Raw genomic sequence first — 26,748 nt, 5'->3', positions numbered from 1 at the left:
GCTAAGCTGACATATTATTACTGCATAGTAAATCAATACACTCTTATGGTTCGTTAATTCTCTGAGATAAACATTATTTTAAGAAATACAGGAAACGAATACACAGAATAGCCTATCAAGTTGTTTGTGCATAAGAAGCTATTTTAATCTTACCTGTCCTCAATTCACTCAGAAGTTACTGTAATAACATTATAGCATTATGTCCATATAGGGAAATTACACTTTCCAATGGTGAAATAGCAATTAATTAAACAAATCGGTTAATTTAGCTTCCGATATTACTTCATACAAACACAGAAACATTCTCTGTAGGCTATGATTTATAGCTTTCGATTGTTGTTGACCAAGGCCCCATATAGACGAATTCATTTGTTTATTTCATTACACCGCCTTAGATGGCAGTTATTTTAATTTTGAAACTCATTTATCTCATTAAATATCAGTCCTATAAAAATTTTTCAGAGAATAAAACTTATTGGAAATCATTTTTAAAGAAATGTTTGTTATGCAACATTTTTCACAAAAATCAATAATAAGCAAGATATTTCGATTTATTTAATTCAGACCCCCTTATAACCCCCCTTTTAAATAATGTGTTTTGAATGCCATATAGCCTAAAATCTAAGTTACAACGAACTTAATTTATATTCCAATTTTCATCGAAATCGGTTCAGCCATTATCGCGTGAAAAGGTAACATACATACATACATACATACATACATACATACATACATACATACATACATACATACATACATACATACATACAAAAAATTCAAAAAAGCGATTTTCGGTTTCAGGGTGGTTAATTATATATGTCAGGACCAATTATTTTTGGAAAATCGAAAATTATCAGAAAAATTTCGGCTACAGATTTATTATTAGTAAAGATTGAATATTGATATTACAGTATGTACTTTTCGAGAAAAATGCAAATTAAAATGTTCATTTGTTTCCTTAGCAACTGTAAGAAAGATTTAAGTAGGTATTTAAGAAGCACTGTGTAAAACTACGTCCTAGTTTAGTATGTAAAAAAGCCTACAGGTAGCGCAAGATGTCAAAACATAGAAATGCTGTTTTTATACCGCAAAGTCGTTATTTTGTTCCCCTGTAAAATTTCCTTTCACGACTTTAGGTCCCATTTCGCGCAACGGGTCACATATATTTTACAATTCATGTTAATGTTCAATTGCTATATACATTTATCAATAATGTGAAGTAATGAATCTTCACGGCTCAACAAGAAAATATACAAAACAAGTTACAGATGATCTCATCGAATGCAACATTTAAATTAGTCAAAAGAGTGACTCTACATTTAGCAATACGATATATTCGCGTTGTGTGTATAAATAACATACAACAGCCAATTTGTTATTCACATCAAGCTTTTACATTATGTTTCAATATTGGATATACCGATATTTTATTCATATTTGTAGAACACAAGGTTCGTGCACACAATATAGTGTTTAAAGTAAACACTTGAACAAGAAGTACGTTCCATTTTTCACATCATGTATATAATATGATATCCAATAGCTATTTGTTAATTTTAATTTTAATATTTTATATATTGATATTTTTATTCATAATTGTAGAACACAAGGTTCTCACATACAATACAGTGTTTAAAGTAGATATTCCAATTAGGAAGTCCTTTCCATCTTTTCACATCCTGCAAATATAATGATAATCAACAGCTAACGTAGGCAGTTTGACAATACTTTGACCCATTTCAAAGCGTTACATTCAATGGTTTCAATATTTATTCATTCATCGATGTTGTTATTCACAACTGTAGAACATAAGTTCTCACACACAATATAGTGTTTGTGTATTTTATTTTATACAGGGTTATTAAAAAAGAAAGAGCAGATTTCAAATATTTATTTTAAACGAAGTATAAACACTAGAAGCATTTGCCGCACACCAATGGATAGAGGAAGGTTCAATTTTTTTTTAACATTTGGTTACACGCGATACTCTATCCGGGGCCATAAGCAAAACGGAAATAGCAACGGCCTGTCCGCCGCAGTTACTCGCCAGTCTGAATTTGAGGGACTGAAAATTCTTGCGTAGTCGTCGAACATGCAACAACTCACCGAAGGTGAATGTTTTTGCGCCATTTGTGTAAAGAAAGTGTATGAACTTTTTTTTTAGTGGAGCATTATCCGAAGAGGTGGAGAAGATCGTGTTCATCGTGTGTGGCCCCCCAGGTCCCCTGACCTTACCCCCTGTGATTTTTATCTGTGGCGGACAAAAAATACAGGATGTTTGTACCACACCTCCATGCTACTCTTCAAGATCTTCGACATCGAATTGTTGAAGTCCTGAATTCCATAACTAGGGACCAGTTGATTCTTGTGTGGCAAGAAACGGACCATCGTTTTGATGTTTGTCGCGCAACACATGATGCGCATGTTGAGTGTTTGAAACCTCATGAACTATAAAACTTTAAACCTTCTTCTATCCAATGGCGTGTGACAAGTATTTCTTCTGTTTATAATTTGTTTAAAATAAATATTTGAAATCTGCTCTTTCTTTTTGAATAACCCTGCATTATATAGGTAAGTTGAATATGAAACACTCCATCTTTTCCATAAAATCCAGTTTTATCACATACTCGTACACTGTCATCAAATATTTATTTTAACTTTTGATATTAGATATTTTTATTCCAGCCTGATGATGCCCCTGGAGGACGAAAACGTTTGCACTTGTAATAAAAGGCATACAAATGTTACTTAAATATATATTTAAAACAATTATAATGTAACTTGTTTTATATATTTTCTTGTTAAGCCATTAAGATTGATTACTTCAAATTATTGAAAATGTATATAAAGATATAGTTTAACAGAAGCAACGAAAGCGAAGTACATTTTGTTTCAGAAGCATTCAAAATGGTACCCCATTTCGGTGCATCCTCTAAGACTGTGTGTTATGCTTCGTTCTTTCTTGAATACACCTGGACTTTTACGTATTTGCTCTAATCACCTTTCGCTATGCTTTCTAAGAACGCCAATATTGTAGTTCCATGAATAATAAAATTTACTTCAAATATCATCACAGTTAATAATAATAATAATAATAATAATAATAATAATAATAATAATAATAATAATAATAATAATAATAATATCCGAATTGGATTTTTGACCAGTCCATTAAAATAATCCGCGAGGAGTGCGTGTGGAGAAGAAACTAAGCGTTTCTAGATTCATATTTCAAAGAAATGGTTTGTCGATAGGAATACACATCTAGAATATTTGAAATCAATTTAAATACACACTGTATAATATTCGTAATGAATATATTTTAAATGTAATTTATCGAACTCTATGAAACTTGCTTTAGCGAAAGACATAAAGTCAATAATTATCCCAAAATGTATCAACTCTCAATGCAATGTTTAAGTTCTCTTGTCACTTGAAAGACAATTCAGAGATAATGAGAACAGTAATGGACCATTCACAAAATGAGAACGGCAGTTAAAATCGAAGTATTAGGCGAAGGTTTCATATACAGCCACATACATCACAGGATTTATCTTTAATCGAAGTCCACTCTGTAAAAATTGTATCAGCTTCTTTTGTTTCTGGCTGAGTGGAAGAGAAGGCCTGATGGCCTTAACTTCGCCAGAATAAATAAATAAATATTATTATTATTATTATTATTATTATTATTATTATTATACCTTTGTATGAAAAGAGCATCTCGTAAAAGTTTGATAACTCAGTGATAAATAATAAAAGCAATCTATTTTATGAATACATAATATTTTGAAGATGACTAATGAGAGAAATTGGAGACTTATTTGTCACTATGAAGATCAACTCAGATATTACCGAAGAAATTTTATGAGAAATGCGAATGGGAAAAGTTCCAAAACCATAAATTTATTAGAAGGATGATCATAATTTTGTCCCACACGATTGCACAAATGTAATTGGAAAAGCTCTGATGAAAAAACCAAATTGTCAGAAAGTAACATGAAGTTGGAATCGACACGAAATGCGAGAGTCTCACGAAATCTTATCAAATGATGAAGTCGAATGCTTCAATATATCACTAACATCAGTAGACAGAGCGGGCCATAAGTCACCGTACCCTTAGATATATGCAATGTACAGTCATGTGCTGTAGAATTACTAAACCTGGTGACAAAAGGAACTCTGGAACACTTCCGACTTGAAACAGATTCATGGATTGTTATAAATATTTCATTTTTTATTTCAATAGGAGGAAATGTAAATCTTAGAAGAACGAAATATAAGAGGATAAACAGGATTTAATTTAGAAATAGCTTTCGAGCCTTATAGTCTTATTACAAATGATGATTAAGAGCTGAATTAAACAGTTTCAGGGCTAGCTTTATATATAATTAATATGAGTAGATAATGAAATTAATTCTATTATCAGGCAGTACACCTCATTTGACGATATGTGTCAGAGGAAGACAAATTGTGTATATCTAAACTCTGACTAGTGTAATGTGTAGATGGACAGATATTTATTTGTCATCAACATTTATATTAGTTATGGTGTACCACAACTTATGTATACGGGTTTCACCATAACTTTCTATTACAAATACCTACATTTAGCTTGCAATGCCGACAGCCTGTTAAACTAATAACTCTTCTACTCTCGCTATTAACTTAACTCCAAACTAGTGCGATGTGTAGCTAATCGGCGATGTACGCAATGGAGGAGAAACGAACTGGCCACCATAGCCCATTATCTCTTGGCTTATTTGCCTCATAAGTGGTGTCTTGTTGGTATCACTTGTGAGGTTCAAACCTGTCTTCGAACAGTTGACTAAGCACACAATGAAATTAAGCTTCAGTTAGGCTAAACTTAGATTTTTTTGTTGTTGTACAGGGACATCATTTTATTTTTACTTGCATTTTTATTGTACCTGCATTTATGAATGCACTTCACTCCTACCCCTTCACTAATGTCCTTGCTCCCGTCAGACACACAAACTTACGGTCGCTGTGGCATTGGAAGTCGTCAAGCACTGAAGTAAACACTGCAGTGTATAGTGTATTTCAGAAATATGGTTGCGTTTTCTATAGAAGAAAGAACCTATATTAATAATATCGTACTAAAAATTATATTCAAGAAACGATAAATTCAATTTCAGAGAATATGCTTCAAAATGTTTTTAATAATATGCATTAAAGAATTGAAGCCTGCATTGTAATGAACGGCAACCATTTTCAGCAATTTATTTAAAAATTCAGATTAGCTTATTATGAATTGAGGTGGCTAGAAGCAAAGGAATGCTAGTGACATTTGTAATAACATGAGTTAAATGCATCCAGTGTAAGCTAAAGTATCTAAAATTTTAGTGGCAAAGGGATATTTTAATCGCATCACACATTAAAATTTAAATAAAAGTTTCACCGATTTTACGAAAGCTTATATATTTAAACCCCATTTTCTCGAAAGTAACTTAAGTGCACTTACAGCCCTTTACTTATGACCCCCTCAATTTAAATGCATCTCTATATTGTATGTTAACACCAATAATTAATATGCTAAATAAAGTAGACATTACATAACGAACATAGCCGCCTGAAAAGTTGAGTTTTTGAAAAAAAAAAAATGTTACTACTCTACTGTATTTTGATAAATTCCGTAAAAGTTATAATCAAACTGAAAATCGTAATATCGTATTTCCCTACAACATAAATGGATACACTACTTTTCTCTCCTCCTATACCTAGTAAACTGATTTGTTTACATATTGCACTAGTAACATCAAACTCCTGTAATGGAAGGGGGCAACTGAGTTTCCGAGTATAGCCAGGTTAATGTTAAAAATGTTGGTAAAAATAAAGTGATTCCCTGTATAAGATGATTTCGTCCTAATATGAGATCAAATCTAATTTTCGATTTTTCTCAATTCTCAGTAGTTGAACTTAGTTCAGCAGAAGCTACATAGTACTTCATCAAAATAACGAAGAATAAATACTGGTACTGCTTCTGCAGGTAACATTTTAATTGTATATGGAAAGTAATGTATTAACAATATTTCACGTGTAATTATGCACATTATACTACAGAATGAGTTACAAGCATTCTTACCGAACCGCGAGGTTGCCGTGTGGCAGGCCATACGTTGGGTTTCCCCGGCGGGGTCAAAAATTTTCTTGTAAAATTTCTACCTCGGGACTAGGAGAGATGGCGGTACACAACTTCTAATCACTAAATTGTGCTCCAATATACTTGGGTTAAATCCCGAATCTCTCTGCAATGCATATGAAGGGAAGGCATATTGTTGATAGTGATTCGTCCGTCAGAAGGGGACGTTAAGCCTGGCCGCACCCTTGGTGCTATTCGACAGGAGTAGGCTACGTGCCGGCACCGGGTTTCCCCTTCTTCCTTCCTCATCTTCATCATCATCCTCACCCATTTCCTACACCACACTTACACGATCACTTAACATACACTCTTCACAGATACTACACATGCATAACGTGGCCCGCCGAAGTGGTGTGCAATTTGAAAATGGGTCACAATCCTGCCATCTATCCGCAGTATGCAGAATCCGAATCGTGCAAAGTGAAGTGGGTAGGCATTAGACACACACAAACACACATACACGTTGAGTTTCCCTAATATCTTATTTGCTTTAAGCCCGGCAAATGATCCACTGCATAGTTTGCCTTACAAGTTGTTGCAGTAAACTTGAGTAACTATTTTCTGCCGACAGTCAACATGATTAATCAATGTCTGAAATGCATTGAGAAATACCTACCTAGTTAAACTATTATTACTTACGCATATTCTTACTACTATTAAACCGAGTGTCTGCGTAAGTAGATCCTTAACCTCCCGCTACCTTGTGGCCTCCATAATAATAATAATAATAATAATAATAATAATAATAATAATAATAATAATAATAATAATAATAATAATAATAATAATAATAATAGCTCACAAAATCTATATAAGGGAAAAAACTCTTACCATAAGCAAAGCAACTTGTGAGATCCCAGAAAACCACTCCGAGAACATTAAGTCTAAGTTCTTGGTGTCTGCCGAATTATATGCCGCCATTTCTCCCTCTTTTCCGCCATGGTCGACCAGTAGTTGCGAAGTTCCTCCTAAGATCGTTCCTCTATCCTTCCTTTTGCCTACAAACGTTCCTGATGCCAATTCTTGGGTCCCAGGTTGTAGCTCAACATGTCCATCTGTTTGGATCCATTATCATGAAGTGCCTGCCCACTTCCTCTTCGGCAAACTGACTGCGACTGCAGCACCTTTAATTCCTACGTTTTGTTTTCCTGGTTTCTTGGTTCCTAACTCTATCTTGGAATGTGACACAAAATATATTTCTCACTCCATCTTTCTCTGGAATTTCCTTGGCATTTCGCTTTCATTTTTTGTTAAGGATCAAGTTAGAACACCATAGAAGTTAATTAAAATTACTGGAAGAATCGTTTTGTTATTACTTCTCTTTCTCTTTTGATGCTAATGCTATGGTTTATAATGGGGATGACTAAACCTGTCAGATGAGTAATACTGCATTGCATTTTCCTCGCAGGCATATCCTCAAGTTTTCGTTTTCTTAAAACGCGGTTCGGAAAATGTTTCTTCTTTTCGAAAGTAATTAAATAATTTAACAACGCATTGTTTCAATGATTATGTAGCCTCGAAATCACCGACGAAAACTGAAAACACAACTCGCTTTTCTTCAGCAGATAAGTTTGAAGACTAATATTAATTATATTATTCAATGCAGTAAATTTTCTTAAGTATGTGCGGAATTGTTAAGTGATCCCTATATATTGCGTTTGCTGGGAACGTGTTTAATTTCAGATCAAGACTTCCAAAATTTTTACCTATAAATGACCAATACACTCGTATAAACGTTACATGATATAACGCAGGAAGCTCTCCTTTCCTGGCAGCATAATAGGAAAGGGACGCTGTGTGGAATAACTTCCTACACAACATTCACGCATGATGTTATGCTAAGGCCTGTTTATCAAATTAGATGTATAGCTGCAGGCGGGACCGTCTCGTGGGATCAGGCAATTGAATTTAAACGGTGTGTTCTTGCAACATAAAAGATGTCTCTACAAGTCGACTTGAATATATACAGGGTGGAGGGTAACCTTTTACAATTCTTCTGAGATATGATATCTCGAATTATGACAAACAAGAAAGTCTAATAATATTTTGTTCCCAGAAGGGCGGTTTTCGAAAAAGAAAAGGGGGGGGAAGGTTTTTTGTAACTTGAAATTATGATTACGTTTTTTATAAAACTGCCCAAAATCGGATTTTTATCTCATGTAGGATGATAGAGTAAGCTATGTATTGCCATGTTACAGAAGTATTTGCATGGAAAACACCACAGATTTCGAATAAATCGCGTTAATAGTCGTGTACACATTGCATGGTAACAGCTATAAAATGCTGGCAACACTGTTTCTTACATACGCAAGCCATGTGGACGAGCTAGGTGTACGGAGCGGACGATACGCTTACATTCACCTGCATTAGTTGCAGGGTAGCCTACGTGCAGTTCGAAACAGTTGAAACACAGAACGAGATGCCACAGTTTTCTAATCGTGAATATCTGGACATGTTATTAAATTATGGCGAAGCTGGTCACAATGCCGCTGCAGCTGCTCGCTTATACCGTGACAGATAACTGGATCATGAGTGTGAAAGTTGTAGACACGCAACTGCTGGACACTTTGAACAATACCTTTAAAAGACACTGTAGAGAATGGTGTACAAAATTTAACAGTGTACTCACATGAATGTTTATAATTTTCATTTACCGGTAGTTTCAAAGTTGTTTATTTCTTCCAAACATTGTATTGTAATTGAATTGGGATGACATCAACTGTGTGATTCTCAATGTAAAATAATACTGTATTTAAAGGATTAATTTTGTTTCATGTATAATTTTTCATTCTACTGTATTATTGATGAAACCGCCTTAAAATGTAACGGAAACTACATGTTTGTTCGTACTGAAACGATACAATAACGAACGTTTCATCATAGATAATGAATAACATACTTCATGTTATTAACATGTTACGATTATATAACTTTTGATTTGACTGCATTCTCAACAAAACCGTATGTGTGTACATACACTTAAAACCCCTGCCAAGCAGATGATTGGAGCAGCATTCAGTATGCTGGGATGCAATGATCTCGCGAAGTAAACACTGCTACTTTTTACAACGTTGCAACATTCGTTTTCTCGAAATATTACAAAAATTATTAGTCGTATGAAAAAATATTATTTGACAAAACGTTCCCAATTATGATCTGTTATGTGTGTGAAAGATTGTAAACGGTTACCTTCCACCCTATAGGCCTACAGTTTGTGTATTTTTAAGTCAGAAGCACTTCACTACGAAACATATCTTCAAAGCGCTTGTCCTACGCTGTAAATCTCATCAATTCATAACTAAGATTTCTGGACCATAAACATTACACATCGATAATTATCTGTTACAGATTTTTTCATGATCTCAGCGGCTTTTACCCACACAATATATTCTGTTGTTATTTTAATCACAAAGAGAGCAGGGCATCATCTTCCCCTGCTGGAACAGAGCGTTTTATGGGGCTTTTAATGCTGGACTCGGGACACTGAAAGTAGATTTTAATAAAATGAAAAGAGGTTTGCAGTGAAACACTTCTAAGGAACACAGTAAATTCCTCGTTGACAGCCCACGATATGACTTCAGAAAATTCCTGTCACCATTTAATAGCCTTTGTACTGTAATCGTCATAACAAGGAACCGTTCACAATGACATCCAACTGAATATTTTGTAACGCCATGAATATCTTTCCTCGTTCTAAGAAGCCATTATAAAGCTAGTGAGCCGGAGAAACAGGTTCTATTTCAGTCGTCCGAATGTTGTGACTGGAATATAATTAATACATTTTTCTGCCACTTCATACAGTGGTTCTCCTACTAGTGCCTTATTTTTACTTTTCATATTATTTTTTTTTAAATTGTGGTCTGTTTATTATAGTTTACTTTTATTTCACTAATCAAGTACATTCACATTTGTACTGATGTGTTAATCACAGTGATATAATTAGTAACATGTGGATACAAGATGTAGACTACACCTAAATAGTTTCCGTGTTTTTGATAGACATATTTAATACTTCAAAATTTCAGAAATATTTGATATCTTTCAAGTTAATATTGAAAGTTTAAATACGAATTACTTGTAACTGAAAATATTACAGACACACTAAAGCAGGCCTGCACAAGGTTTGCGCTCTCCGAGTCGGCTCACAGCTCGCGACCGGAATGGAGATTTTAGCTGCGCTCTGTGTAAGGGTGGACTGGAAGAAGGGGTGATCTCGTAGAAAATGCACACAAAAGAAAGTACTAGTATACGAGTGTTTATGAAATGAATTCCCGTTCAGTGTTTACAAAACTATCTTGGACTATTATTAATTAATAAAGAACTATTTATTTTACAGAAATAATAGAAATTCTATAGCTACTTAAATATACAATATCTTTTTGTTACATTTTTATTTATCAGTATATAAAAACGGTGTTTTATGCCGTTGGCAGCTGAAAGGAACAGTACTGATCGTAATGAAACATCAGTTACAGATGTTCGATGCCTGCCTTTATTAAAGTTAATTATAGAAAACAGTTGCTCACAAATATAAATGTTGAGCAAAACATAGCAATCATTTTCACAGCCAGCCTGTGTAGTCGTGGATATTATTGCTGAGGTTTAGGGTCGAATTCATAGTCGTCACTTATAAAATGAGGAAACACTTATGTAATGAGCGTTTCCTTAGCACTTATTTCAGATCGTATTGCAGAGACGCTACTCATTCATATGCCCTGAGCATTCCCTTGACATCGAAAGAAATATGGCAAAATGGCTGGACGTGAGCGCTTTCCTACATTCAATTGTTTTCCAGCGCCTTCAAATTGTTAAATCGGCATTATTGTCATACACAAACACAGAAGTAAATATTATAGAGCTAAAAATTATACAATATGTCCAGAAAGCATTTTACAGAAAAGAAAGAAGTGACTAAGATAACTAATTATGAAATATGGATATATCGTCGAAAGTAAAAAAAAATTGATAATTGTTCTCTCTAAAAGAAGAAATTGACATGGAACAAAATTGCAGTTGAGTTTGATGCAAACTCCGGAAATATTCCTATAAGTAAATCATTTTAATTTATTTTTCAGTTATTTTTATGCTAAACAAAGTGGAAGTGATATAATTACGCAAATTTTAACAGCTTATTCCTTGGGTAGAATACAAACAAAAATGCAAATAACACTTTGTTGGGACGTGAATACTTTTCGAAAAAAATGCCACTTAAATCTACTTGAAATGCTGATGTATCAAATTCTCAAAGCAACCAGTACTTTCAGCAGTGGCGAAATCGGTAAGCCTCATGGTTGTATTGTGAATTGAAATGAGAGACACCAGAATATTCATAACAGTGTTCTTGTCGAAACGGTATCTCCTCTTAAATTGTTTATCATTATACATCTCTAAAGGGGTTTCCATATCTTTTGCTTGCCGAAACTTATTTTCATTTTAATTACAGAACTCAATAAATTAAATTATATCATAATCATCATCTATTTTATACCGAATCAGCTGATTACAATGCATATGAGGAAACACTTGAGTAAGCTGACAAGCTACCTTATTTGAATAAGTGTTCACTTCAGTGGGATTTATGAATAGGAAATTATTATAAGCAACTGCTTAAGTGTTTCCTTACGATAAGTGTTGACTATGAATTCGGCCCTTAGTCTTGTAAAACTGAACCAGACTAGTAGTATTATTCAAACAGTCTTTAACCCTTAGGTCACACTGAAGATCAATAAGTTCAAGCTGTAAATCCAATGACATTGTTTCAACTGGTGTTGAAGGAATTTATGATACCTTTAAACCTTGTCAAATTAAGATAAGATCTTTGAACCTAGAATTAAATTCATTTTGAATTTCTATTAATGTTTGCACATAATCGTTTAACATGGCTTCATCACGAGCAGTTTCTATCGTTCGAAAGTGAGCCATATTACCTTCCTGAAACTGACTTACGAAAAGTGTAAGTTTACGACTAAAATCCAGTAATTTATTCAGCATATCAACAATGATCTTGCCTTTTCCTGAAGAGAGATATTTAAATTGTTGAAGATTAATAAATTCTAACGTACTCTACCTCATGTAATAATGTAACTTTCAACTCCTGAACCTTTTACTGCGATCTTCACCAACAAAACGATCCTATTTGTATGTGTGAACTAGTAATGACGCATTATATTATGTTTGCCTCTTTCTTTGAAACTCATGTGGCAGATAAAGCACTGAGTATTGACTCCAGCTGATGTGAAAAAATAAGTATTTTCCCATTCAACATTGAAAGAATTTGTCTGATGATCACTTTTACGTCTTTTAGATTTCTCCATTATGTAGCCGTAGATAGGCAAAGTGAAATAGCTGCTGATAATACACTCTACATCAGACAGCTGCGTGGACTATCCTCTACCTATAGCAGGTCTACGTCATTTCGACGTACCTTTCCGGCGAGCTGTTAGACGACTCTCCCGTTTTGAAGGAACGGCCGCTCCGTTTGTGCAGGCCTGCTTTAAAGTAAGATTGTCGAACGTTGTACGTTCCTATTATTTGCATTAATTTTGCATTTTATGGACACATGATCTTCAGGACACAGCATTAGTCTTCCATGCCCGCTCTAATGAATTCATTCTGCCCCTGCTCCAAGAGGGGAAACATGCTCCAACGTCTTATGTTGGCGAGTTCGAAGTCACTGGTTTAAACCAAATATTGTTCCTATGAATTTCAAGATAGATGCTCGTTGTTCCATAAACTCTCCTCTCAGCGTCGTCTTGAAGGATTATGAAAGTTAAATTTGCAATTTGTGCGTTTTCATGCGCTGTGCTTTATATTTGTAATTCTGTTCTGGAATTTCACTCTATACAACAGATCTCAAGTTCATTTACATTTCGATGTCTTCTTATTCATTCTATCTTAATGATTGTGTAGTGTCTATTAAGGAAACAATCTTAACAATAGTCTTGTTTTTCAACATATCTTGCGAAGACTAGTGTACATAGGGTTATTAATCACTCAAGAGATATCAAAAGAAACTAATAAAATTACAAGTCTTTATACTCATTCTTTAGACGTCGACAGCTGTTACAATAACTCGAATAAATATACTGGTTTAATTATGGTGACAGGAATGTTGACAGATTGTTATCGGAAGAGACATCTAAACGATAAAAACATCACCGACGACCTCACCTGTACATTATGTAAGGAAAAAGTGACAGGATCCCTGTAATTGAATGAAAGGTTTATCCTCTCGGTTGGCTGTTACAGCGATATGCCATGATATTTTCTCATTTTAACGTGAAACTTTTAAGTTTGAGAGTGAAATGGATAAAATGCTGCTGAAGCTTCAACAACTGTTGTCAGTTGCTTACCAACTGCAAAGAGTCACGTCACACAATTCAGGCGTCATTTGCTTGGCAACATATCAGACTCAAGCATTAATACTATCATTAATTAAATTTCTTATTTCTCTTAATGCCTCTGATTGAGGTTCTGGCTGATAACGTACCCGTACATCTATTATTATCAAGCAGTAGATCTCACTTGACGATATGATCAGAGGAAGAACAATTGTTTGTATGCATCTGAAGTCTGATTAGTGTAATATGTAGCTAATCGCCGATGTATGTAATGAAGGGGGAAAGAAACTGGCCATCCTACCCCATTATTTTCTGGCCTAGTTGCCCAGGCGACCGAACTTTAATTTCCTTTAAATGTAAATTAGAAAAATATCTTATGATGAGTTGCCAGACCTAACGCTTTGCAAATATTTCGTGGAATGTGTTCCACTGTATTTTTTTTTTATTTTTTTTTGTTTCTTATTTTTATTATCTAAATAGTGTTTGTTTAACACTTAACGTCAATATGTATCCCACTGTTTTTTTATTATTAATCTATTTTTGTGTACATTTTATTCAATTGTCGGTTTCTGGTTTAATTATGTAAATCCTACTTAATTGTAATCTAACACTAATATGTATACTAATGTGTTTATTTTTATTTCTACTGTGTACATTTTTTATTGAATTATCGGCTTCTGTTTTTATGTGATTCGTATTTGATTCTAACAACATTAATATGTATTCCGCTATGTTTATTTTTATTTTATGAGGTAAATTTTGATGTAACTACCTCTTTTGATCTCATTATGTACCTAAATCATATCAGTATGTAATTACTTAATTCCGATCCAGTTTTATGTTCAACTATTTAAGCAAGTTTTAATCCTGGTTGAGTGTAAGAGAAGGCCTTACGGCCTTAACTCTGCCAGGTTAAATAAAGCCATTATTATTATTATTATTATTATTATTATTATTATTATTATTATTATTATTATTATTATTATTATTATTATTATTATTATTATAAGTGGTACATTGTTAGTATCACTTCTGAGGTTCAGACCTGTCTTAGGACAGTTGACTAAACAACAACATTTCTCTTTAACATATACCCACGTTGTACGATTTTATATATATATATATATATATATATATATATATATATATATATATATATATATATACGTATGTATGTATGTATGTATGTATGGGGTCTGTGTGGGAAGAAAATAACTTTCAGAAAGTGGGGAAAAATGACAGATGTATTTTGATCAGTGAAATGTTAGTTCTTGGCTGTTTCATTGATTATATGATTGTAGACGTGTCTATACATTTATATTATTTAATCTGTTTCATCAGTACCTAGGCCTATACATTTTAAAATAAGATTACACATTTTCAAAGAAAAGCATTGTTATTGTTTTCCCCCACATATTGAAAAACAAAGAGTGTTTTAAGAGTTGCTAGCAAGAGTAAAACATTATTAGTTTATGTTTAAATTTATGATCCATGAATCTACTGTCATAGGTGAACAGGAAAAGGACATGTTTTCGTTTTTCCCACATGTTTCCGTTTTTCTTATATACGCCCATAGACCATTGTTTCTATGCTTTGTGTATTAAAGGAAATTTAAATATTTAAGCTCATACGTGTTCATATTTTCCAACCACAACAGTATTTCAACTTTATATCAAAGTATGGATTTTGTTATTTTCTTTCCCACCTAGTCCCTATATATACCGCTACTCAATTAGAAAATAAAGTAAAAGTAATCATTAATAATAGAACACATATTCCATTAAATTTATTTCACTCTCAAAGATATTCATAGCCTTTATAAATAAGTTAATAATCAATTCCTTAAAAATCCAAGTATCACAATAAAACCCAACATTTCACGAATTTACAGTAATTCTACGAATTTCCTGGCAATATTTTCATCTTTAATTATAGACGGCCTACGTAAGATGTGGAAAAAGCCAAACAATGCTGCAGAGTTTCGGTTTAGAGTTTGAAAGTTGACAACAATAATTTTATTGTAATTTATCTTTCAGCACATAGAAGAAGCACTGTATCTTTCTACGATTCAGCTTCGACAACTTACGACACTATATCGTCGTTTACTGCAACGCTAGTAATTCCATCAATGATGAAGAGGTATGTGCTACAGTAGCGTACGTCATTTTTCTTTTCATTCTGACTGTACGGAGTTACAGTAGCATGTTGACGTCGTCTGTTTACGTTTAAAACCTGTTCAGCCAATGGTCTGAATGGGAAAATTGTAACATATAGTAAATGTGCACCTGCATTCAACGATTAGTCATCCCGCATCCACTGTCTAGTTATCAAGGTATGGCAACATTGCGTTATTTCAAAGCCAGTCTACTGATTACCCGTGGCTAAAATCGGAAGTAACAGTCGGTGTTGTTTTGTGGTTAAAAAGAGATGTAATCATAGTTGACCAAGTTTTGTAGTTAGGGCCTATGGCGATGTTTTGTTGATTCATGATGTTGAGTATTGTAACTGAGATTAGTGTTATTTTTACTTTACTGAATTGCAAAACATAACAGTAGGCACTAATATGGAATGGGGAACTATACACAAACAGTGAAATGGCCGATATGTTCTTGATTTACGGCTAAGTAAGAAATAATTCTGCTGCTGCTGCTGCTCGAATCTACACTGTACATTTTCCTGTCCGATGACGCCCAATTCCAAAAAAAAAAAAAAAAAAAAAAAAAATTGTAGCAGTAAAATAAAAATAACACTAATCTAAGTTACAATACTCAACATCATGAATCAACAAAACATCACCATAACTACAAGATATGGCCAACTGAGGAGCGAAAGTTTCTTGGTTTAGAATTGGATAATCACTTGAACTGGAAAACGCATATAGAATGTATTATTCGTAAATTGAGCTCTGCCTGTTATGCATTAAGATCCTTATCTACTATTGGTGATATAAACTTACTTAAAATGTCATACTTTGCATATTTTCACTCTGTAATGAAATATGGATTAATACTCTGGGGTAACTCGTCTGAAGCTAAACACGTTTTTGTTTTACAAAAGAAAGCTATAAGAATAATGGCCGGTGTGCATAAAAGGACCTCATGTAAAAATATTTTCCGAAACTTAGAAATCTTGACTTTACCTTGTGAATACATTCTTTCCCTAATGATGCTGTATATTAAGAACCAAGATAAATTCAGTACTAATCAAGACATTCATCATTTTAATACAAGACATAAATCAGATCTTCATCTACCCTCTGTTAGTCTAAGCTGTTTTAAAAAAGGAGTTCGCTATTCATGTATAACAGTCTTCAATGCACTGCCTAATTATCTTAAAGATTTGAAGAACAACGAGAAAAGGTTCAGAAAAGAATTAACCAAATTTCTACATACTCATACCTTCTACACAATTGATGAATTGTTTATGCTTGTGAATTGAATTATTCTACTTAAATGACATGTACAATTTTATATAGCTCAACTAAAATATGTTTTTATATTGACTTAATCTGTTTACTATGTATTGTATTTTTTGTTTAGCATAACTGATCAATTGTATGTACTGTAAATTGAATAGTATACTGTATAGGTCAACTGATGAATTGTTTAAGCTTATAAATTGAATTAATCTACTTCATATGAATTGTATAGCTTAACGAAAATAAGTTTGTAAATTGAACTAATTTAATTGTATATGTTTGTATAGTTTGGCTGATGAATTGTATATGTTCTTAAATGATTACTAGTCAGTGTAGCTCTACTGATGAATTGTATACAGACCTACTGTAAATTGAATGGTAATATGTATAGCTCAACTGATGAATTGTTTATGATTATAAATTGAATTAATCTACTTGATATTAATTGCACAAATTTGTATAGCTTAATGAAAGTATGCTACTTTGTATTGTATATATTTGTATAGATTTGGCCGATGAATTGTATATGCCTTAAATTGAATAGTAATCTATATAGCTCTATGATAAATTGTTTGTGTTTGTAATTTGAAGTAGTTTGCATGATATGTATTATCAATTTCTGTATATCACAACTGGTTGAATTGTTTATGCCTTAAATTTAATTAAATTGTTTTGTATTATAATATAGCTCAACTTATGAATGATCGTTTGCGTTTGTAAATTTAATAATCTGATTGGCTATGTATTGTATACTTTTAGTAGAGCCATCGATGTTGGTCAGTCGACAGACTCGCTGGGCTGCTGATCCGGAGCTGCGTTCGGGCTTGGGTTGGATCCCCCTTTGTACTTTGGTTTCTTCGGAGGTTTTCCCCAGCCGTGGGACTGAAGCCGGATGGTCTATGGCGAGTCCTTGGCATCAACCCCTTTGATTTGATTACCCCCTTTGATTTGATTACCTGGTTGGGTTTTTCCGAGGTTTCCCCCACCGAAAAGGCAAATGCCGGGTAGTATTTTGGCGAATCCTCGGACCTCATCTCATCTCACTACATCTCGCCAAAATGTAAAAAAATGTAAAAAAATTGTACAAAATTGTAAAAATTGTAGAAAATTACTAAATTGTAAAACTATAAAAATTTGTAAAAAATTGTAATTGTAATATTGTAAAATGTTGACATGTTCCACATCTTAAAGCTTCATTGCTCATGTAAGATCTATGGAATAAAATAAATGAATAAGAATAAAAAAAAAAGAACATGGAAAACGGTATAAGTGCCTCGGAGGTCAAATTTTGTTTTTGTCACGGAATGTGATACATGTAGCAGCGCCAATATCATAGTAATGAATATATGTGCCAAATATCCTTCCATATAGTCAAACGAGTGCATTCTAGAGGGCACTTGATATAAGTCCCGTAGTATAGTCCTGATGAACGATGTAAGTGCCACCTAGTGTGTGTTCTGTGAAGGGTTACTCGCTGTGTTGATCTGCAGTGAATGTAGCTGTTTTGTAGCATTTATCATGGATAATAACAGGCCACTAACTATAAAAGTATCTAAGACAAAGAAGTGTGTAGAAAATAGGAAACTACGGCAGCAAGGGAAGCCATACACAACTGCTAAGGGAGAGGGTTTGTAAAGCCATGGTTCCTGACGAGATGCAGGACATTGTAAGTTGGACCAGAATTAAAAAAAAACATTCAAAGTGATTTCAATTAAATTTGGAGACTTCTTGGATGTGGCTTCAGAAGATGATAGACCTCTTAATACGTTAACATTGCGCCTTACTCAAGTATCGTGGATTCGAGTTGCTTGTGATCATCCAAAATTGGTCCTTACCGGGAGTAACTTGAGTGATTCTGAACAGTGGAAGACATGTCAGGCTCTATTAAGAGGACGAACACTGGAGTCTATTACAAATCTGGAGAAGTTTGCTATGCTGACTCCTAAGAACTCTTTAAAGGCAAAGAAGAAGAAAGACCTTCTGGTAATGCTAGATTTCATGGTCACTAAGTACCGTGGTTTTTATAAGGACCTGTGCCAGTAAGAAAAACAAACAGTTTCTCATGCTTACAAATCAAATTTTTAGTGTTCTACCTTTTAATATTCACAAATCACTCGACTCTTTGTGTTGTTTTCAATGAAATTATACATGGCACTTATAACGTTGTCAGACTTTGATAATGTGGCAGCCAGTTACACTACATAATATTGTCAGTAATGGGTTGTTTCACAGCTCAATATGTTTGCAGGGAACTTAATTGGATGTTGAGACACTTTAAGTTGAAAAAATTAAATAGTAATTGCAAATATACGTTTTTTTTTGTGTTTTCCCACACGTTGTCATTTTGGCACAAATACCGTTTTCCTTGTCCAGTCCACAATTATGAATACGTCTCTTTTTAATCACAAAACAACACCGACTGTTAGGCCGGGTGCGCGTCGCGTCGCGTCTGATTCTGCGTGCATCCGGCTTTAGTTCCGATTTTAGCCGGGGGCAATTCGTGGACTAGCTTTGAAATAACGCAATGTTGTCATATCTTGGTAACAATGCAGTATGGGCTTTATGTTTATATGATAAAATACTCATATGTTTCTTTTGGTATATGGAATACTCTGCAATACTTTACAGTACATAATTACGACTCAAATAGTGGTTTACTATCCAAACTGTAAAAAAGGTAAAAGGTAAAGGTATCCCCGTAACATGCCATGAAGGCACTTGGGGGGCATGGAGGTAGAGCCCCATGCTTTCCATGACCTCGGCACTAGAATGAGGTGGTGTGGTCGGCACCACGCTCTGGCCGCCTTTTACCCCCGGGAAAGACCCGGTACTCAATTTTATAGGAGGCTGAGTGAACCTCGGGGCCGTTCTGAAAGTTTGGCAACGAGAAAAAATCCTGTCACCACCTGGGATCGAACCCCGGACCTTCCAGTCCGCAGCCAGCTGCTCTACCAACTGAGCTACCCGGCCACCCTACTATCCAAACTGTATTTGTAGAAATGTTTCCTGTCGTACAACAAACCAAATGACGTAATAAAATAAAGATGGTGTATTTCGTGACGGTTTTAACTCTGATATTTTGTTATTTACGTTCCTTGATGCTAATACTATAGACCAGTCTCATATATTTATTTGCATCCAGTACCAGAAGGAAAACAGATAACCATTAAAAGTAACTTTTAAAATTCTCGTTAAACTGCATGAAAGCGAATATTCACAATCTTCATAAATAAGAATCAATTCCTTAAACAAAAATAGCTTTCTATTCAGGGCATGAATGTTTAATGCAGTACATGAATTCTATGGATCCCCCAGTTACTTTTATAACATATGTTTCCATCCTACTTCATCAAGTACATACCGGTACTTCATATGCAAATCAAAGAATAAACAGAAGCTATAACTAGCGGTAATGCGGTTCTCCAAGATCTGTAGAAGAATATGTAGAGGGAGAGAATAAAATTAAGAACGACGATTTCTGAAAAGAACCTCACGTGTATTATCATTTTCAATGTGACACGTCATAAACAATGGCTCGATCATGTGAAAAAGGAAGAGGAAGGACTCTGTAAAGAGACTTTACAACACAAACCTGCTGGGAAACGAGACTACAGTCCCTTATTCAAAAGACTGATACAAACTGAACCCGGCCATAAACCCAGTTCACGTATTGGATGAGTAAGACGAAGAAGAGGAAGAAGCGGAAGAAGACGAAAACGGTTTTTTTTTCCTCCCCCACTAAAGCCTGAATAAGACATAAATTTGATAAGAATTATTTCCGAAATAAAGTGTATAATATTAATTCCATGATGTGCATGCAGGTGATATGCGCCTCCAGTAATTCCTATACAGGTTGATTCAGGACCTCTGCAACAAACTCTGGGAATCGATAAATCTCGCAGCCCACACCTGTGGAGTAACGGTTAGCACGTCTAGCCGCGAAACCAGGTGGCCTGGGTTCGATTCGCGGTCGGTCAAGCTATCTGGTTGAGGTTTCTTCAGAGGGTTTTCCCCTCAACCCAATATGAGCAAATGCTGGATAACTTTCGGTATTGGACCCCGGAATCATTTCACCGGCATTATCACCTTCATTTCATTCAGACGCTAAATAACCTAAGCTGTTGATAAAGCGTCGTAAAATAATCTACTAAAATAAAAAAAAATTAGATCTCGCAATGGGGATCATTTTTCGTAAAACAACCCATGTTCTGCGATGCCTCGTTTAGGATCTAAGCATCATCGAATCAAAGACAGGTTTTAGTGACATTAACAATTATGAAATGAATTATTTTCCAACTATGTTTGCTGACAAGTTACAGGTGTTCAAAGTGTCTACTCTGAACCTGAATACATTCATTACACCGTCGTAGCAGTGGTTATCGGTCAGTGTCGACTTTGATCAAAAGCAGCTATTACTCGTATAGTCGATTTCTCTCTGGTGTCAATTCGAGTTGTGTAGTATTTTACATGTTCCAAAAGAAAAAAAAAGATTAAGGGCGTGAAGTCGGGTGATCGCACTGGCCCCGCAACAGGTCGGGCTCTCCCTATTCATTGCTCCCCGTAGATGTTGTTCAGATGTGCTCGTACGATCAGGTTTAAGTGCGTCGGGACGTTATGTTGAATCAAATGTCCTCTCAAATCGTGAAGGGTATATTCTCCATGAGCAGCGGAAGTGTGTTCCGAAGAGCGCTCCATTCAAACGGGGCAGGAAAATGACAAGATACTTGTAACCTGTCCGCAAAGGTACATGAGGAAATAAATGAATAATTCATTTCATAATTAACTGTAGATGTCACTAACACCTGTCTTTTTCGATGTCGCGTAGCTCCTACACGAGGCATCGGAGAACATGGGTTATTTTACGAAAAACGATCCTCATTGAGAGATCTATCGATTCCCAGAGTTTGTTGCAGAGGTCCTGAATCATTCAGTATGTAAGTTTTATTTCATTAACACTACTGGAAAGAGTCAGCCATCTTAATTCTGTATAGTTAAACAATGGATTATGGTATACGTATGTAAAAACTTTTGAAGCCAGATTTTTTGTAACTTGATTCATAAATTATGGACAAAGTTATTGAGATTACATTTTCGAGAAAATACAAATCAGTAAGTCAAGAAACAAAAGCTATGTAATGCACTTCAATTGTATATTTATCTGTCAAGCTGGAAGCAGTTATGAGTTGGCTTATTAATTTGGGCGTGTGGAATTACATTATTTGTCTCTTGAAATCATGCTGGCCTATATTCATCAAATTTAACTCAACTATAATTCAATTAAGCTACGTTTAATACAATTTTTTTATCATTAGAAATGAAAAAGAAAAGGTATGTGTGTGGAAAAGCTATGTTTCTCCAATCGATGCTGAAAAATGAAGTTTCATGTTAAGCAAATCTGCATTTATTTATTTCCATTAGACCATCTATAGTAAAAAATAAGGTAAAATGTCTCCTTTAAGCGCAAGAAGACACAGGCGGACACGAGGTTGGAGCTCCAAGCTTTTATGATCCCAGTACTAGATGAAGTGGTCTGCACCACGCTCTCGATTGCCTTTTGATCTCGGGAAAAACCTTTCCCCTCAGAAATGAGATTGAATGGACCTCAGGGCTGTTTTGGATATTTGGTATAGGCCTAACAAGAAAAATCTCTATACCATCCGGAATTGAACCCGACACTTTCCAGTCCGTACCTAGTTCCTCTACTAACTGAGCTATCTGCACGCCACACCTATAATTTACTAACAATAAATTTTATATACATTTGTATTACTGATATGACTGACATTAATTAGATGTTTATCAAAATCGCATAGAAAATAGTACATCTATTTTCATTTACACTAGAATTGTACATTGCAGTCTAACTGAATTGTAGACTTTTAAAATAGTAATCCTTGCATGGTACAACCTGTCCGTCGCTGTGGATACGTGGATAGCGTGTGCGCTTCCCAATCAAATAATCAGACGTTCGATTCTCGGTATGGGCAATGGAAGAAATCTATGTTCCATCCATAGGACCTGGTGTTTGTCCATTTTCTTGTGATTGTCCTGTGATGTCTCAGAGGTGGTCCTGTGGCAATCCGATATCGTGATCAGCGAGGTCATGAAATTTGTTGGTAACACGTAACTCAAGAATCTCCCTCCCCTACTCAAAGTAGTATGTAAGTCGGATACAAGGCGAGGTTTAGCAGAGTAAGAAAGATTGCGAAATCTAATGTTTTATGAATGTTATAAAGAACGAAAGTCTTGATTTCAGTTTTACACAGCCGCGAATTAAGTTGTAAGGAGTCTAATAAATTTATTTATGCAACAACTGAAAATAATGTAAATAAAAGAGTGGGTAGTTTTTTTACATTTAGTTGTTTATTTAACGAAGCTGTATCAACTACTTAGTTATTTATCGTCGATGTAATTGTAATAGCGAGATGGTATCTGGCGAGATGAGACCGAGGATTCGCCATAGATCACCAGAAATTCTCCTTGCTGTTGGACAATTCTCGGAAAAAAATCCAGCCAGGTAATCAGCTCAAACGGGAATTGAACCCACACTTAAGCGCAATTCCGGATCGACAGACAAACGCCTCAGCCAACTGAGCTACACTGGTGGTTTTCGGAGTATGCGCATGCATTATGTACAGACACTCCCCCACTCTTCCTACAGAGCTGCACACGAGATCGGATGAGTCTACTTACGAACTATAGGGGAATGGGTTAGCCTTTGCCTTGAACTCGGTAGACACACTTCCGACCTTCCCTTCTACTCCTACCCCCTTCACAGAAACATTGTTCCCCTACTGCACATCGCGAGTGTCTTGACAAAATGGATGAACTGTAATAGCAGTTATTAAAATAGATTAAAAACACGTAACTATCATTTCCTGATTTAAGATGAAATTATAACACGAGAACTAACATAAAAAATTGCAAATTTATTTCCATCTGTACAGAGAATTTCAAATTTAAACGTAATGCTGGATTAAAACACTTAATGTGTTTCCCTTCTCATTATGAAACAATTTTGTTGTACTCAATAACAAATTTTTGTGGCATCTAGCATTAAATAACGTGATTAGTAGAAAAAAAACTTGCAAAATCCGCACGTCATAATATACCGGAACACGGTTTATATCATTGTTTTGCATCATCAATACGAATAATAATTTACAAATAAACCAATGAGTATGACTAAACGAACGCCACTTCATTCACTGAACGTCACTACACTTCGATTTTGATTGATTATAACAAGCTTTCAACATATTTCAAATAATACAACTGATATTGTTGCAGGGTGATTTAATTTATAATTAAATTCACCATAAGTCTGCATTTATTTTTGCTATTTGTAGTCTTATACGTTGATGCTTCATTAATAGCAAATGGGCTTACATAAGAGAGAATACGAACACGGTATACTGAAGCCAGATTAACTTTTATTGCGGGAAATATGCGTAATAACAAAGAGAAAAGAATGAAATCATACGAACAATCGTTTATATCAAGCTTTAGTAGCGGAGCAACTGGGCACCTTCGTTCTCCTTTCTTCTGTGGACAGATTTACTACGTTAATTAAGGCGACGCGCTAGTGAAATTTATATAATCCACAATATTTGAGCTAGAGAGTTGAAATTTTTACTGAATATGCATATCAATATCATAATCACACATTGTAAATTTCAGCCTTTTCCCATTAACATTTTTCAAAACACGATTAAATTTATTTGTTTTTTTTATTTTCTTAGTGAAAACCCTATTTCTAAAAACAATTTTATTTTTTAAATCTAATTTTTGCTTAGAGGTAGCACTGCATATTGTGCAATGGAGCATTAGTAATACCTTACTCTAATTTGTTCATTTTTGTAAAAAAAAATTCTTCAATGTTCAAACATTAATAAAAATATAATGGCCTACTACTTTACGTATAATTCTCTAGCAATAAAACTACTGTATGCTGAATATAGCCAATCAAAATGCCCCATTTCACAAAAGACATATTAATGCAGCTATGGGGACTATCAGCAAAGTAGGGAGGGCACGTTTCCTACTCACCCCACATTCGTTTTATTGGCAGGCGAGGGGTAAGGCAGTTGTTTTGCTAAGTCAAGTGCAGTGGTGGATTCGACACACCTTGCGTATCAGTAATTTCTCCGCTGTTAGTACTTTTTTCAAAATCTTTACAGTCTTTCGTTTGTATGAAGTACATGTGTCACACAATAATTATTACAGCCGCCTACTGTGATTAGGCAAATTACATATTCTTCAATTGCATAACCAGTCCTTTATAGTGTGCACGAAAAATTCTTTAACTGCCTTGTGATCGACATAATAAATTGTTTCTTTTTAAAAACAAGAAAGAAAAAACAAAGCTCCATTGTCATTTAACTGTACAATATATTAAAAATATAACGATCAACGTAATACATTTTTTTCAACCAATAGAGAAAATAACTAAGCTCCATTGTCATTTAAGTCGAAAACATATTAAACACAATAAAATGATCAACATAATCAATTGTTTCTTTGTAAAAACACTAAAGAAAGTAACTAAACTCCATGTCATTTAACTTTAAAACATATTAAACAAAATATATGAGATATAAATGAAACGAAATACTACTGTAGGCCTATACTGCTAGTTTTGTTGTTGTTGAGTTTCTTGTTATTAACTAAAAAGGATATATTTGGCTCTATAGTAGAACCCAACCGTAATAATAATAATAATAATAATAATAATAATAATAATAATAATAATAATAATCCGTGGCGCTACAGCCCATGAAAGGCCCAGACCGACCACCCGGCTGCTGGCCTCACGTCCATATGCCGAAGCAGAGGTGAACGATCATCCAACCAGAATGACATCGTGTGATTAGCACTATGATCCCCCCAACCGTTATAGCTGGCTTTCGTAACCGGATTTCGCTACCTATCGTAGCTCCCTAAGTTCATCACGATGCTGGGTGGGCATCGGTCCCATACACTTGCCGAAATTTCATGAGAAAATTTATTCCCCCATGAGGACTCGAACCAGCGCGCATTCCGTAACGCGAGTCCTAGGCAGGATGCCTTAGACCATGACGCCACGGCGCGGGACTAACTCAACCGTAGTACTGAAACTAAATGCATGTCTATGATCCTATACCTGGAGATACTTTTGGTCATATTTCTTTTGGAAGAAACTGCTCACAAGAGTGAGTTGAGCCAAACATAGATACAATACGCATTGCAAATGTGCGCAGATTAGGTAATTGCTTCTCTGGTTGGTATTTAAAGAGATCTAAGTCATTTTTTCTTAGATACTTTACTGGCATGCTCGTTTGTAACTCTGTAGTGGCTTTGCTGCTTGGGTAACATCAAATATAAATGGATTATTGAACAGGCACATCTCCTTGTCCATTGCAGTTACTTCCGAAAACCTTTCTTGGAAAGAGAACGCATCAAATAGGTCTAATATGCACTCAAAGTTTTAACTAAGTAAGTTCAGTTCCAGATACTTAATAAAATAATAGTAACTGAACCCGGAAACGCCGAAAATACCATAAACATATTTTGTTTTGTATCTTTTCACAAATATTACGAAAATAGCTTTTAAAATTGTAAATAAATACTTGTAAGATCACCAAAGTCCGCTTTGTGCTTCCGATCAAAGTGGCGTTTAATATTGAAGCGTTTTATATGCGCAAGTTTAAATCCGGATATTAAACAGCACACTTTCTTCTTTTTGTAAGTAACAAGAAACTCTTTCTGAAACTGACGTCCCGAGATCGAAGCCATACCCACCACTGAATGACGCGTGTCTTTACGAAGCACTAGGCGGAGGAGATGGTAGGTGG

The sequence above is a fragment of the Periplaneta americana genome, chromosome 7 (genome assembly GCF_040183065.1).
Source record: "Periplaneta americana isolate PAMFEO1 chromosome 7, P.americana_PAMFEO1_priV1, whole genome shotgun sequence".
Classification (NCBI taxonomy): Eukaryota; Metazoa; Arthropoda; class Insecta; order Blattodea; family Blattidae; genus Periplaneta; species Periplaneta americana.
The sequence above is the reverse complement of the archived record's forward strand: the minus strand, read 5'-3'. Positions refer to the sequence as shown.